The sequence below is a fragment of the Acinonyx jubatus genome, chromosome A1 (genome assembly GCF_027475565.1).
Source record: "Acinonyx jubatus isolate Ajub_Pintada_27869175 chromosome A1, VMU_Ajub_asm_v1.0, whole genome shotgun sequence".
NCBI lineage: Eukaryota > Metazoa > Chordata > Mammalia > Carnivora > Felidae > Acinonyx > Acinonyx jubatus.
The window spans coordinates 130,291,335-130,301,742 of record NC_069380.1 but is presented as its reverse complement, the minus strand read 5'-3'; positions in this window follow the sequence as shown (position 1 = coordinate 130,301,742).

Sequence of the window (10,408 nt, the reverse complement as noted above, 5' to 3'; positions counted from 1 at the left end):
TTAGAATAAAATCCCCTTTCTGGCTGAAGTGCTTTCAAGTAGATTTCTACTACTTGCACCCAAAGGATTCTAACTCATACAGCACATCTTTAGGCAAAGGCAAGGCAATTGAAAGAGAAGGCAATCGGAGGGCAAAAACTGAGCTCGTTGACCAAGGGAGCATGTTCCGTTAGGAGGGGCTGTAGGCCCCACAAGCGGACTTTTCTTCCCCTTATGCAAGAGGAAAAGAAATTTTGAGATGAAAATACTGACAGTTCTTTTGGACAGCGATGTGGATTGTCTCAATAAGATATACTGAAGTTTTCCCTGGAGCACGAGACACCAAGGTGGAACGTGTGTGATGAGGAGAATGGAAGAGATGGAGAGAGAACACTGGGAACCATGTCCAGGTAACAGAGTGGGTCCCAAGGACTGGGCACCTCCCTGAGGGCCCAGTTTTGGTTAGAAGTTCTAGCTTTCTCATGGAACCAACTGGTCGGGCCATGTGATTTTTCCCCAGGGCTGAACGGTCAGTAGTTGAGAAACAGGAGCAGGGAAATGAACCGTAGAACTTGTCAGAATGATTCTCTGGGGCTGTGCTCTGGCCCCTTGATGCCTCTGTAACCACAGCAGCACCTTGGTCGTTCTCCACCCTGAAATACACACCATAGACACATGAAAACGCACAGGCAGAAAGGCATGCCCCCAGCTGCCACACTCTACCGAGCTTGGAGTACCTCAAGGCCTCTGAAGTTCAAGTAAAGAAAAGAGCATTTTAACACACGAGGCTTAAGAGCAGTGACAAGACTAAGGCTTTTTAACAACACCAGTCAGAAGATGCATATTGCTTGCTTGATTTGCCTGCTGCGCGGTCCCCGGTGATGGAGTCCCCAGCTCTCGGTCTCCAGGCAGGAGGGGCTCTGGCAGCCAGTAGGAGTGGGGCTGGCCAAACGACGAAAGATTGCCATAAATTATACTTTTTATTTTTTCTTATATCTCATCGGTTCTCAACGAAGGTGATACTCCCCTTTAGGGAATATTTAGGGAATATTCTGGAAATAAGGGGACAGTTTTGGTTGTCGTGATGACTGAGTGCCCTGCTGGCTATGAGGGATATAGGCCAGGGATGCTAGACGTCCTGACCTCCTGCCACATCTACAGAAAGATGGAGAACTGTCTGATTTTCCAGTGTTCCCCAGGACATTCACAGAGATGAAAACTGTATTTATACTCATCCGCATCTAGAACCTGTTCCTATGTTGCAAGTAAAATACAGTGTATCTGTTGAGCTTTCCAGGAACATAACAACCATGTAATTTGAGGGAATGGTTGTTTGCTGTTTTGTTTGGAACTTAACCAGGAGTTTTTCACTCTTTCAGAAAATCAGGTACCAATGGTAATGTTGCTCAAGATTTTGTATTTGAATTGCCAATACTGCACACGGTCTGTGCCTGCCTTCATTTGTGCTGTCGCTCTGTAAAGGAATTATAGCTGTTGTGGGCACATTATTGGTGTAAATGTTATGTTTCTTGGTACAGTTGTGCTTGAGCACGTCTACATGGAAATTTGTATTCCATTATATGTGCATTCCATTTATTTCTTCTTTATATATATATAATATATATTATATTATAATATTATAATATATATTATATTATATATTATAATATTATAATATTAATATTTTATATATATATATAATATTAGTTTGCTAGGACCATTATATATTTTGTATTAGTTCTCTAGGGCCGCCATAACCAAGTGCCACAGACTGAGTGGCTTAAACAGTAGAGATACTATTTTCACAGAAGCCAGAAATCTGAGATCAGGGTGTTGCCAGTGTTGTTTCTTCCCAAGCCTGTGAGGGAAGGATCTGTTCTAGGCCTCTGTCCTTGGCTTCTCCCTGGCCATCTTCTCCCTGGGTCTTCACATTGGCTTCTCAGTGTATGTATCTGTGTCCAAATTTCCTCATCTTAGAAGGACACCAGTCGTAATTAGGGCCCGCACTTATGACCTCATTTTAACCTAATTACCTTTTTAAAGACCTTATCTCCAAATAGGGTCATATTCTGAGGTACTGGGTGTTAAGACTTGGTCATATGAGTTTGGGGGATACAATTCATCCCATACAATTGGGAATGTAGATCCATCATACTATATAGAAGTTTCATTTCAAAATAGCAAAGGGAGAATTAGAGAGAAACATCTTACAAAATGGTGGACACTGCGTCTGATAGGGTTGAGAGCTACTGGTATACTCCATCAGTAGGACAATGTCATTTGGTATGTCTCAGAGGTGAGTGTTGTTTCTTACCGCTGATCTCCAGCCCAGCCCAGTTCACCCATAACTTGCATGATGGAAAAAACAGAGGGAGATTGGGAATAGCAACCATCTGGCTATTGGGTAAAAGCAAGACAAGGGTTCAAATGAAGCTGACTTGGCTGTGGGAAAAATGAAGAGTCCAGATGAGAGCTTTGCTCAAAAGCCTTCAATAGATCCTTATTTCCAAACCCACTGTAATCAATGCCACGCTACTGTCCCAACTTCATTGCTCTCTAGACCATCTCTAACATGCTCTCCTGCTGTGGCAAGTCAGTCTTCTTCCTCCCTTGGGAACATCTTCATGTATATTTCCATCCAGGAGATACCTTGAAATTCTTCTTTGTCTTGAAATCTTCATCTAAAGTCCAGCTACAGGATTCTCTCACCATCCAGCCCCCTGAAACTGCTAGAATAGGACAATTCCTAGATAGAACAGAATTTGAAAAGCAGGTGGCAGAGCTAAGGGGCAGAAAGAAACTGGGTCAATTCTCCACATTGACTCACTGGCATGAGATTTCTGTTAGAAGCCAATTAATTACCCTTATTGCCTGATTGTCTAAACCTCTTTGAGTTGGGTTTCCTGTTTCTTAGAATCAGAGGTATCTTAACAAATACTATGCCCCTTGGATATTCCTCTAGAAGAAGTTTTACAAGAAAAGGAACATTATGCCATTTGAGGGAACTGATGATGCAAACCCTGCTGTCTGGCCATAGCGTGGTTTGGAGGGTTGGAGCAGGAAACACTGTGACGTGTGCACCAATTCTTGTGCCGTAAGTCCTGGTTAGGGAGCTTTAATTGGGAGCTCAGCGACATAAGTTTTAACAAAGCTTCCAGTGCAATTGACAACAGTAAATAGCTGTGCCTTTAATAAACCTCACATTAGACTGAAAGCCTTGTGACTGATTTTATAGCTGACACACAGAAGTCAGAAACAGCAGCATCAATGGGAAAATGACATGCAGAAGAATGAACCTGGACCTCTTTCTTAACCATGCACAAAAGTAAACTCAAAATCGATGGAAGACCTAAACCTAAGACAGGAAGCCACCAAAATCCTAGAGGAGGAAACAGGCAGCAAACTCTTTGACCTTGGCTGCAGCAACTTTTTACTTGACATGTCTCCGGAGGCAAGGGAAACAAAAGCAAAAATGAACTATTGGGACCTCATCAAGATAAAAAGCTTCTGCACAGTGAAGGAAACAATCAGCAAAAGTAAAAGGCAACTGATGGAATGGGAGAAGATATTTGCAAAAATGACATATCAGATAAAGGGTTAGTATCCAAAATTTATAAAGAACTTATCAAACTCAACACCCAAAAACAAATAATCCAGTGAAGAAATGGGCAAAAGACATGAACAGACACTTTTCCAAAGAAGACATCTAGATGGCTAACAGTCACATGAAAAGATGCTCAACATCACTCATCATCAGGGAAACACAAATCAAACCACAATGAGCTATCACCTCATACCTGTCAGAATGACTAAAATAAATAATTCAGGCAACAACAGATGTTGTCGAGGATGTGGAGAAAGACGAACTTTTTGCACAACTGGTGGGAATGGAAACTGGTGCAGCTACTCTGGGCAGTATGGAGGTTCCTCAAAAAATTAAAAATAGAACTACCCTACTACCCAGCAATTGCACTACTGGGCATTTATCCAAAAGGATACAAAGATGCTGATTCGAAGGGGCACATGCACCCCAATGTGTATAGCAGCACTATCAAAAATAGCCTCATTATGGAAATGCTCATCGAGGGATGAATAGATAAAGAAGATGTGGTATATATGTGGCATATATATGATATATATAATGGAATATTACTCAGTGTTCAAAAAGAATGAAATCTTGCCATTGCACCAACATGAATGGAACTAGAGGGTATTAAGCTAAGTGAAATAAGTCAGTCAGAGAAAGACAAGTATCATATGATTTCACTTATATGTGTAATTTAGAAACAAAACAGAGGAACATAAAGGAAGGGAAACAAAAATAAGATAAAAACAGAGAGGGAGACAAACCATAAGAGACCCTTAAACACAGGGAACAAACTGAGGTTTGCTGGCAGGGTGTTGGGTTGGGGGGTGGGCTAAATGGGCGAGGGGCATTAAGGATGATCACTGGGTGCTTTATATAAGTGACAAATCACTAAATTCTGTTCCTAAAATCGTGATTACACTATATGTAAACTAACTTGGATTTAAATTTTTAAAAATTAAAAACAAAGAACTGGGATCTAATTCTAGTTAATATTTGAAAATGGAAGAAATCAATTTTCTTAGAAAAGAGAAAAATGACGTTAAATGCTAATACACAGTTATGTTTACACTACATTATTTCACTATGTGTTCATTAGGTAAGCATACTCTACAATATATGAGTATGTACATATATATATATATATACATTTTTTAAAAATTTTTAATTCTGTAAGGATAGACACCTGCTAATAACTGTGACTTCCTCTAGGGAATGGAGTAACCAATAGGCACTCAAAAAAGATGTAATTTACATAACCACATACAGTAGGGAGTGTGAGAAGGGAAAGGAGGTGACTGGGGACTTGTAATTTACATCTATTAGTGGATTATTTTTAGTTTTGTAAATACAAGTTCATGTGTGTATCTGCCAGAGTCTCAGAAGAAATAAACCACCCCAAGTGTTGAAAGAAAGAAAGAAAGAAAGAAAGAAAGAAAGAAAGAAAGAAAAAGTCAGCAGCAGCATCAGACATCAGACAGCAGCTGTGAAGCACCATTAATGTGGAATGCTACAGTGCCATGGGGAATGGTGGTGAACCCCATCAACAACGTAGGTTAGGAAGTTATCTAACACCGTCCTTACTCCCCTGTGTGGCCTTACAATACCTCCTCATTACCTCCCATGACAAGATCCCCACCACATCCACACAAAACGAATGCTAATGGTTACCACCTAGTGACCATTCTTCATGTCCCAGTTGCTGTCATGACTGCTTCACATGTCTTATGTCACTTAAGCCTCAGGATTTGCTCCTCTTCAGAGATGAGGAAACTGAGGAACAGAGAAGTTAAGGTCCAGTGGTTAGCAAGAGGCAGAGTAGGAATGTAACCCCTGCTGTGTTTCTTAAAAGCCTTAACTGGTGAACCATACCTCCTTTTCTGCTCCTGGCCCCCTCCAATGATTTGTGAAAGGATATGCATCTGTATACTCTTTTTTTTAAAGTTTATTTATTTATTTTGAGAGAGAGAGAGAGAGAGAGAGAGAGAGAGAGAGAGAGAGAGAATCCCAAGCAGCCTCCACGCTCTCAGCGTGGAGCCTGATGTGGGGCTTGAACTCATGACACTGCAAGATCATGACCTGAGTGGAAACCAAGAGTTGGAGGTTTAATCAACTGAGCCACCCAGGCGTCCCTGTGTATACTATGAAGTATGTTTTTTGTATGTGTGTATACACTATCCATGTCTATTGTATATGCATAAAGTTACATATTATTTACTTTTTATATTTATATTTTTGTTTATAAAGTTCAGAAGTGTCCCCAGAGTACCCCCTCACCTAAGAGAATGGACTTGCTGGGATCCATGCTGGGACTCTCAATGTCAGCTACTGCTAAAGGAAGGGTCTCTGGCCAAGAGCAGGCGCTCTTCCTGAAGAAGCTGTAGGGTAGAACCAGAAGACAGAATCTGATGTGGAAAGAACCGTCAGATTTGATCTAAGACCTGAACATACTGGGTGAACATTCTGGCCCATGAATAAACTACAAAAGCTCCTGGCTCATGGCCCAGTGGATATGGCTGATTTACATCCTTCTTCTTTGAGGTGAGCATCACCATGCAAAGATAATCGAAGAGTTCGTGCCCCCGGGGTGAAGAATACAACTAAACCAGTGCAGAGTTAAGGAACCCAGCCAGCCTTAAGGGACTCCACTAACAGAGGTAAATCACAAGTCCCCAGTCACCTCCTCTCCCTTCTCACAACCCCTACTGGGTGGGAAGACAAATAAATAGCCCTTCATCTGGAAGTGGCTGCTGTCACCAACCAATGATAGAAATGTGCCTCTGAAAGCGTGTCTTACCGTGTAACACTCATGACTTGAGCTGAGAGAAGACTCTTTCCCAGCTCCTAAGGGCTCTGGGTCTTGCTTTGGTCACGGGGAGGGAGACAGAAGTGAGACAAGGTTACTGTATCCTCACAGCCCAGACACTGATTTCTGAGCGTCCCCCGCCCCACCCCCCGCCTTCCCTGAAATTCTCCATATATAAGGAGAGGAAAAAGAGACTGGTCCTCATGTGAGGAGGCAGTTTGATTTGAGTTTCATTTGTCAGTATGTTATTTTGTAATTTTAAGAGGTGTTCTCTTATAGAACCCTACATTTAACAATTATTAACCTACTTTTAATAGTCACTGTTTAAGCTGCCCTCCCCCCACCAAGAAAAAAGGAAAGGCCCTCACTCAGCATTCACTGTAAATCAGATGTTATCACAAAGAGTAACTCTTCCTTCCCCCTTCTCCCAGATTAAAGCAGAACTTGCTGTTTGTGTTCTCGGGGTCTGGTGTAAGGACAGCAGTGGCACCGGTTCAGCTAGAGGCTGTGAGGATGGAGGGAATGAGTGGTCTGGAGCAGGTGGATCCTAGAAAGTGGCAGAAGTGGGGTAGCTAATACATCAAAATCTTCAGATTTAGTTCATGGAACCAGCATTTCCCAAGGACAAAATTGATGGTCAGTCTACCGAGGCTCTGTCTGATGCGTATGACAGGAGAAACTAGTCTAAATCAGTATTTACTCTGATTCTGCCTCTTTGTCTGCAGATTCATATGTCTGGGAGTCAAGGATGGGGGGGTGGGCTTTGCTGGCCGGAAAGTTTGGGTGCCTCGGGGAGGGGTGCTCCTCCCAGGAGAAATAATCGTGTTTTCTATGTAGTGAGCCCTGAGAATGCCTCTTGGCCCTCCCAGATTCTTCCTGCTTCCTGGGGAACATTCTTTCCTTATTCTCCTGCTAAAATAAAGTGTCTGTGTTCTTAACTTTGGTTGGATTTCAAGTGTTGCTACCAATATTCAAATGTCTATCGGCGTCTCATAAGTCAAGCCTAACCTAAGCCACTCTACCAGTGCTGGCTATGGCAAACAGCTGGGACAGGAGCCGCTCTGTGGAGGTGACATGGGTGTGTCAGTGGAAGCAGAGGGCCATTGTGGCAGCAGAGGTGGCGTTAGATGGCCTCAAGGCTTTTAGGGGCAGTAGAGATCTCAGAGTGGATGAAGGCCAAGAGGGTTTATTTGCTTGCAGAAATTAGCTGCCCCCTCTGAACTCATCTACTAATAAATGCAGGTAATTGGGAAGATGGGAAAGGACTGGAAGAGCTGAAATAGTGAGTGGAACTAAAGCCAAGAAATGCTTTTCATTACCATTTATATGATATCGGATAATCGTACAACCTGGGCAAAAACAGGCTGAGGAATTTTCGATCCTGGAACACTTGTGGCGACTGCCAAGTTGGAGAGGGAAAAGAAAATGTTTTCCCATACCTGGACAAAGCTTTCTGGTAGGAGAATTATCTAGATTAAAAATTGTTACTAAGTTCTAGGATAGTATAAATTTTTTAAAATTTTACTACCCTGTGTTTTACTGGAAGAAAAAAATAGAAATGCTTGGATTCGTTATTTAGAAAAAAACAAGGGGCACCTGGATGGCTCAGTCAGTTAAGCATCTGACTTTGGCTCAAGTCATGATCTCGCAGTTCGTGGGTTTGAGCCCCACATCAGGCTCTGTGCTGACAGCTCAGAGCCTGGAGCTTGCTTTGGATTCTGTGTCTTCCTCTCTCTGCCCTTCTCCTGCTCCTGCTCTGTCTCCCTCTCTCTCTTTCTGTCTCTCAAAACTAAATAAACATTAAAAAAATTAAAAAAAAAAAGAAAAAACCAAGTGCTTAAGCACGTATCACTTATATTAGTTATACTATGGCAATATTATTATATTATATTATATTATATTATATTATATTATATTATATTATCTGATACAAATTACTTGACAACACTCAGGTCAGAATCATTTCTTAAAATCAAATGAAATCTGTTGCAAACACCAGTGTAGGTGGGATATTTAATCTCAGTTACGTTTTGCGAGGCCTTTTCCTCTCCCCCTGGAATGGGAAATGTTCTGGCGAGATTATGTAATTCTAGCCAATTTCATGAGTACCAAGAGTGGGCTAGTGGGAACAATCTGCCCCCGGTCATGGCAATTAGGGGGTGCATTTTTGTAGGTGATTAAGAATAATAATGCTGATTAAAAAGTTGTTCTTTTTATTATCATCGGGCACTGGCAATTTTAAACAGTTGGTGATAGAAAGTCCTTCATGAAACAAATCTCTGTGGGTAAAAATTCGAAACAATTGCTTTGAATATCATTGAGTGTTTATTAATTGGCACTTTTTATCCCTTATCCTTTAATAAATATTTCATTCTAGACGGACTTCAGTTAGAAGAATCTTCAGTTACTCAGTTCATCCCTGTTCCCCACCCCCACTGCCATAGAGACATCAGTCATACATATTTGTTTAGCTATAAATTGCTAAAGATTAGGAATCATTTGAGTGAATCCCTGTGATGTTCCACATTCCTGCACTTTTCTGTTCAAGTAGATTCAATTCAGAAGAAGCAGAGATAACACACTGATTAGACAGATGAAGAAACAGAACATCAGCTACTTCAATTCTTCCATTCTATATGACATCTTGGAATTTTTATTTGTGTTTAAAACTTAAACAGTGAACCAGAGTGCAAGCTGCAATGCACCATATTTTCCTTTGGTTAGAGCCTCTTTATCTACTGAATTTTCATAATAACTTCCAAATTGAAATTTTGTATTTTAAATTAACTGTTTGTTTTGAAACTAGGGAATGAATCATCAAGAAAATTGTTATTATTTTGTGATTAGTTCTTGAAAATTTTTGGCATCTGGAGGTAAGGATGTCAAAAAAAAAAAAAAAAAGAAGTCTCAGTTCCTGATATCAAATGTGCTACCTATACCCCTGGTCTGTGTCCATTCCACTATAGGTGCCACTGTGCTTGGCAAGAAGGTCTGTTTATTTTCTTTAATTTTTTTTTTTTTAACATTTATTCATGTTTTGAGAGACAGAAAGAGACAGAGTATGAGTAGGGAAGGGGCAGGGAGAGAGGCAGACGCAGAATCCAAAGCAGGCTCCAGGCTCCGAGCTGTCAGCACAGAGCCTGACACAGGGCTCAAACTGACCAACTGTGAGATCATGACCTGAGCCGAAGTTGGATGCTCCAACACCTGAGCCACCCATGCGCCCCAACAAGGTCTGTTTAAAGGTGGCGAGTCTGCCCAATGTAGTCACTGGGGCAGCTTCCATGGCTTCTAGGCATGGGATACAATAGCCCCTTCTGCCTTGCTATAGGCACAGTGGGGGTCATCAGCAGCTGCCATCCACCTCCTTATTCCAGTGCTGGGTCAGCCCACTGCCCTTCCTCTCACCCTTCCTGGACAAGTTTAATGTGTGTATCATTAGAAGGTGGTGGGTCCGAATGGGAACAGGGAATTTGGAATAGTGTATTTCATTGTTTCGCCTTGAGACTGTAGAAACATGAAATGCAGTTAATTTTTCTCTTGGGTTATCTTGCCACATTAGTCAAGAGTACCATGGAATTGTATTTAAGCAGGAATTCTGATGAGTACTATCAATGTAGAGAAGTAAAAACGATTTCATTTATAGTACTCAACTCACACAAGCTTAGAAATATGATATTCCACTTGAGTCACTGAGTTTGTTAATTACAATTTGGCTTCATTTTTGTGGAATATGACAGTACTCATCACTGATTATATTATTGTTCTGTAGCCTTGTCAGTATAACATGTTATTTTGTGTTATGTGGGTGATGGTGTTGCTTTCAAGATGACAAAAAGATTATATTTTTGTAAGACAATATTCATCAATTAAACCATGAAGTACCCAATTGTGCATAATGTTATGCAAGGTGCTTAACTCACTCTACATATTGTTGGAGATTCTGTCTCAGGATGCTCTCTTCTCAACACTGCCCAGTTTGCCTCCAGAACACTGTAGCTATTCAAGCCAGATGGTTAATTTTTCTTAGGTGCATA